Source organism: Cajanus cajan, chromosome 5 (assembly GCF_000230855.2).
Source record: "Cajanus cajan strain Asha chromosome 5, NIPB_CcT2T_4, whole genome shotgun sequence".
Taxonomy (NCBI): Eukaryota; Viridiplantae; Streptophyta; class Magnoliopsida; order Fabales; family Fabaceae; genus Cajanus; species Cajanus cajan.
Genome location: NC_138521.1, coordinates 20,510,001 through 20,516,050, shown reverse-complemented (window position 1 = coordinate 20,516,050; position 6,050 = coordinate 20,510,001).

Below are 6,050 nucleotides of genomic sequence, written 5' to 3'. Positions count from 1 at the left end.
GGACTAGTTTTAGGTGTGTGAATTGCATGAGATTAAGGAGTGGAAGAACTATGTCTACGTCTGATAACATGAACGTAAACCATAATAATGTAGATGTAGAACAGCCTAACTCCAATCTTGATAATGCCACCAATGTGACCAGGGGGGCAAGATCTCCTCCTGTGTTGCTTGAAAACCATGCTAGGCATAATAATACCACTCAAGAGTTAGTAAATGTTACTAGAGAGTACCCTTGGGGTATGCCACCTAATTGGCGAAATACCCAACCTGCGTATGTCGAAATGTCAATGCCTTTTATAGGGCCAAATTCACAAATGAATATATCCCCACAGGGATATAATCCTGGGCCAAGTGGACTGGGTTTTGTTATGCAAGACCCGTATCAACATGTAGGAACAAGTCAGGAGGGTTCATTAATTCGACAAGGTAGTTATATGCCCACGGGTATTAGTAATCAAGCAATGATGGCCCTTCGACAACAAATGGACCATAGTAACCATGACATGGTCAATTTGTTGTCTACTCAGATGCACAACATCATGACACCCCTTTACGAGCTAATAAACAAAATAGGAGATAAGTTGGGTAATGGGCCTCCTTCGAGAGCAATGAGTGTGAATTTGAACGATACAGAAAACCCTGGGGGGGCATGGAAATTTGCAAAACATAGTTCGACCTAACAGGAACCCTAATGATAATTTAGATCAAATGGTAGAAAGGATATTGAATAGACATGGATTCGATGTAGGTCGAAATGAACGCCCATACTTTGTGTCAGCCTTTCCAGATTATATTACACAAGTAGAATTACCCCATGGAGTGAAAGTCCCAAAATTCTCGAAATTTGCAGGAAAATTAACTGAGTCAACAGTTGAACACATAGCTAGGTATGGGGTCGAATGTGGGGATTTGGCTAATAATGAATACTTGAAAATGAAATATTTCCCAAGTTCGTTGACTAAACATGCTTTTACCTGGTTTACTACCTTACCTCCTAATTCGATACATACTTGGGTACAGCTAGAGGGTAGCTTTCATGAGCATTTCTTTCGAGAGGAAACAAAGGTTAGTATAGTCGATCTAATGAATATCAAAAGGCAAAGTAATGAAACATTAGATGACTATTTAAATAGGTTTAGGCAATTAAAATCTCGATGCTATACTAATATTCCAGAACATGAATTGGTTAGAATCGCCGCAACAGGTTTAGACTTCTCAATACGCAAAAAGTTAGTAAACGAACAATTGAGGGACATGGCTCAACTCGCTGAGAAAGTGAGGAGGATTGAACAAATTAAATTAGAAAAGGAAAAGTTGATGAAATTCGACAAGTTCGTTCGAAAAGAAAAGATAGCGTATTTAGAAAGTTCTGAGTTAAATGAGGATTCTAATTATGAAGTTGTAAGTGAAGATTTCGAGATTAATTTGGCAGAATTACACCCTGGACCTACGTACCAATGTCAAATGCTAAAACCAGGAGGTAATATAGAAGGGAATTCGACTAAGAAATATAGTTTTGACGTTAGTAAGGCAGAAAAGATATTTGATACCTTGTTAAAAGATAAACAGATTATACTCCCAGAGAATCATAAAATTCCACCTTTCGAGCAAAGAAAAGGAAAGAAATTCTGCAAATATCATAATATGTATGGACATTGGACTAACAGTTGTGTGCATTTCAGGGATTTCATCGAGAAGGCGATTACTGATGGTCGCCTGGCTTTTGAAGAGAAGGAAATGAAAGTAGATGTTGATCCATTTGCTGCCCACACTGGCTACGTCGAACCAGTTTCGATGTCCATCAACATGGTGGAAGTTGCTGCTGAGGACGATGATAGCATTGAGCCCATTTCTGACGAGAAGCTCGAAGAGTTAATGGAGGATTTTGCTAAAGAGCAAGAACCCATATACCCAAAGGAAGGGGATAGTCTGGTGGAGTTTCTATCGAAGAAAAAAGAAGCTGATAAAGAGGTCATGTTGTGTCCTCGATGCAGTGCTGTCTTCGACAGAGCAGCGGCTAAGGCTTTCGAGGAGTCTGAAATAATGAAGAATTACAAAGCTGAGAAGCTGCGTGAAAAAATGAAGCCCAATGCTAGGTCGAATGCTGGTTTGACCATGAGGCAAGTTCATATGCCTCAATATAATGCCCCGGTCGGGAAGATGGAGATGTATAACTCGTCTAGGTTCGGCAATACTTTTGTGCCGAACGCGAATGTACCTGTCGGGAGATGGAACGCACCACCTAGGCCTATGATGGGTCGAGGTAAACAAGTAATGACTAGCATGGGAAACCCGGTACAGAGAAATGAAGGAAAATTTTCGAATTTGACTACAGGGAATGTTAGAATTCCAGCTGGGGGATATGGACGTGGATTTCGACAGCCATTTAGCAACTTAACCAAAACCCAATGGAGGAGGCAGTAAAGGATGCGCAAAGCAACCTTTGAAGGTATGGGAGGAAATCGTTTTTCGATCCCAGTTCCTCAAAAAGGGGAGTCTTCTGGAAAGTTCATCGAAGACGATGAAGACATGATAACAGACTGCTTCGAGAGCGGTTTCGAAGATTCTTTGGAAGATATTTGTGGGGTAGTTTCCATTCTACCTTCAGAGTATAGTGGTGCTATGGAATCCGTGAATGAACTAGAGGACATGCAACGAGAAGATTTCTTTGATGACCCCAATTATGAATCCAAAATCATATGGGTCAATCAAATCTCGAGGGTCATCCCCAAGTTTAATTCTGCTGTCTTCGACTCTCCCACAGAGGAAATGAAAGGACACCTTAAACCCCTATTGTTAACACTGATGATTGAGGGGCAAGAGGTAAACAAAGTCTTGGTCGATGGAGGCGCAGCTGTGAATATTTTGCCTAAGACAATGCTAAAAAGGTTTGGGAAATCCTTGGCTGATCTGAAACCCCACAACATCATGATCTCTGACTATGCAGGCAAGTCTTCACATCCTGAAGGTATGATTCTGCTCGATGTACAGATTGGAAGTGTGAAGAGGACTACCATGTTTATAGTGACACCTTCCAAGGCAAACTTCAACATGTTGCTAGGTCGGGAGTGGATCCATGGTGTAGGTGCTGTTCCTTCGACCGTACACCAGAAGGTTTTCTTCTGGAACGATGATGAAGGTTTAGAGGTTCTCGAAGCTGATCAGAAGACTTATGAAGTTGGCATGTATTTTGCTGATCAACAACTGACAGCATTTGCCAAGACCAAACCTTTCGACGCTTACAACTCTGGGGTGATGGATGAAGAGGAAGGTGTCAAGAAAACCTTTTGTTGGGATGTAAAGAGAGGATTCGTGATTCGAGCCGAAAAGAATTCGGCTCCACTGGATACATGAAGGACGAAGATCCTTACTCGAGCTTCTTAGCTCGAATATCGGCCTACGTGGCCGATCAAACGGCCAACTTGGCCGATAAAGATCAATTTGACAATGAGGTTAGCACGGCCATGTTGGCCGAAGAAAAACAAAAAAAAAAAAAGAGATGGATTTCGAATCAATAGAGAAAAAAGAAAAACAACAAAAAGAAAAGGATTTCGAAATCAGGAAAAAGAGGGAAGAAAAGCAAAAAACAGAAAATCAAAGGGACGAAGGAGTCTCAGATAAAAATGAAAAGCAAAAGGAAAAAGCAGATCTAGAGATCGAAAGGACAAAAGAAGGTAAAGAGCAAGAGCTAGAACTCAAACTGGACTGCATTTTTGATGATTCACCTTTGGGTTTCGAGAGGGCCGCTAATGAAGAGCATAAGTTAGAATCCCAAGATCCGCTCGAAGAGGTTAATCTGGGAACTATCGAAAATAAGCGGATCACTTACATTAGCAAGTTCTTGCAAGGGGAGCTGAAAGGGGAGATAATTCAAGTTTTGCATGAATACAAAGATTGCTTCGCATGGGATTATGATGAAATGCCAGGTCTGGATCGAGAATTGGTGGAACATAGGCTACCAATGATCCCAGGAAGGAAGCCCGTGAAACAAAGTCCTCGAAGATTTGCTCCTGAAGTGATCGAGAAAATCAAGGGGGAAATTGAGAGATTGCTGAAGGCAAAGTTCATCAGAACTTCGAGATACCCTGACTGGATCTCGAATATAGTGCCGGTTATAAAGAAAAATGGGAAACTCAGAGTTTGCATTGACTTTCGAGATCTCAACATGGCAACTCCCAAGGATGAGTACCCTATGCCCATTGCTGAAAATATGATAGATGTCGCTGCAGGTAACGAGATTATGAGTTTGTTAGATGGTTATTCTGGATATAATCAAATTTATATTGCAGCTAATGACGTGTCGAAAACTGCCTTTCGATGCCCAGGTGCCTTAGGCGTCTACGAATGGGTGATGATGCCATTTGGTCTTAAAAACGCTGGTGCGACTTATCAAAGAGCGATGAACTTAATCTTTCATGATTTGATTGGTAAGTTCGTGCAAGTTTATATTGATGACATAATTGTTGGCTCAAAACAAAAGAAAGACCATTTATATCATTTGAAACTAGCCTTCGAGAGAATGAGGAAATATGGTTTGAAAATGAATCCACTGAAATGTGCTTTTGGTGTCATAGCAGGCGAATTTCTGGGATTTATTATACACCAGAAGGGGATCGAGGTAGATAAGAACAAAACCAAGGCTATCATGGAGACCAAGCCTCCATCGAACAAGAAAGAGCTTCAATCTCTCTTAGGTAAGGTAAATTTTTTGAGGAGATTTATTTCGAATTTGTCTGGTAAAACTAAAGCATTCTCTCCTTTGTTACGTTTAAGAAAGGAGCAAGAATTTCGATGGAATGAAGAGCACCAGAGAGCATTCGAAGAAATTAAAGCTTACTTGGCTCTTCCTCCAGTGCTTGCACCAATCTCTGAAGGGAAGCAACTGAAGTTGTACATTTCAGCTAATGATTCGACTATTGCGGGCATGCTGGCGCAAGATGATGAAAATGGCATCGAAAGAGTCATTTACTATTTAAGTCGAATGTTAGTAGGAGCAGAACTTAGATATACCCCTTTAGAGAAATTATGTTTAAGTCTTTATGTTGCGTGTACTAAGTTGAAGTACTATATTAGGACTCGTAATGTTGTAATACTTTGTCGAAGTAATGTGATAAAATATATGTTGTGTAAACCTGTGTTACATTCTCGAGTCGGCAAATGGGCACTCGCCTTAACCGAATACCCATTAACTTTCGAGCCGCTAAAAGCAACTAAAGGACAAATAATTGCAGATTTTCTTGCAGATCATTCGAATGAAACTGAAGAAGTTAATTACATAACCACCAAGCCTTGGCAATTATATTTCGATGGCTCGAAACACGAGTTAGGCGCCGGAATAGGTCTTTTAATCATCTCTCCCAAAGGGGTCGCGACGAAGTTATCATTCAAAACAAATACAGGATACTCGAATAATGAAACTGAATACCAAGCACTGATCACTGGACTTGAGATTCTTAAAGAATTGGGCGCTAAAAATGTGGTAATTCGAGGAGATTCACAACTGGTCATCAAACAATTAACTCGAGAGTATAAGTGTTTAAATGAAAAATTAATTGAATTCAAAACTCGAGCTACACAGTTACTTGACACGTTTGGTGAAGTAGAGTTACAACACATTCCTCGGGACTCAAATCTTATTGCAAATAAATTGGCCCAAATAGCCTCTGGATATAAAATCAGTAAAGAGTATCTCGAATATCTGATTCATACAGAGAGTGAAGTGTTAGACTATCGAGAAATTCTAAGTATAGGTTCAGCAAGTCAACAAGATTGGAGGAGCGAATTGATCGAATACTTGCGAAATCCTAACATAAAGGTCGAAAGGAAGATTAAACTCCAAGCTCTTAATTATCTCTTACTAAATGATGAATTGTACAAAAGAGGCTTCGACGGAGTTTTGTTCAAATGTCTGGGAGACCATGAAGGTTATATAGCAATGGCAGAAATTCATGAAGGCATTTGTGGAGCACATCAAGCTGGAAAGAAGATGAAATGGGTTTTGTCAAGGAAAGGCTTATATTGGCCTACTATGATTAAAGATTGTATTGAAT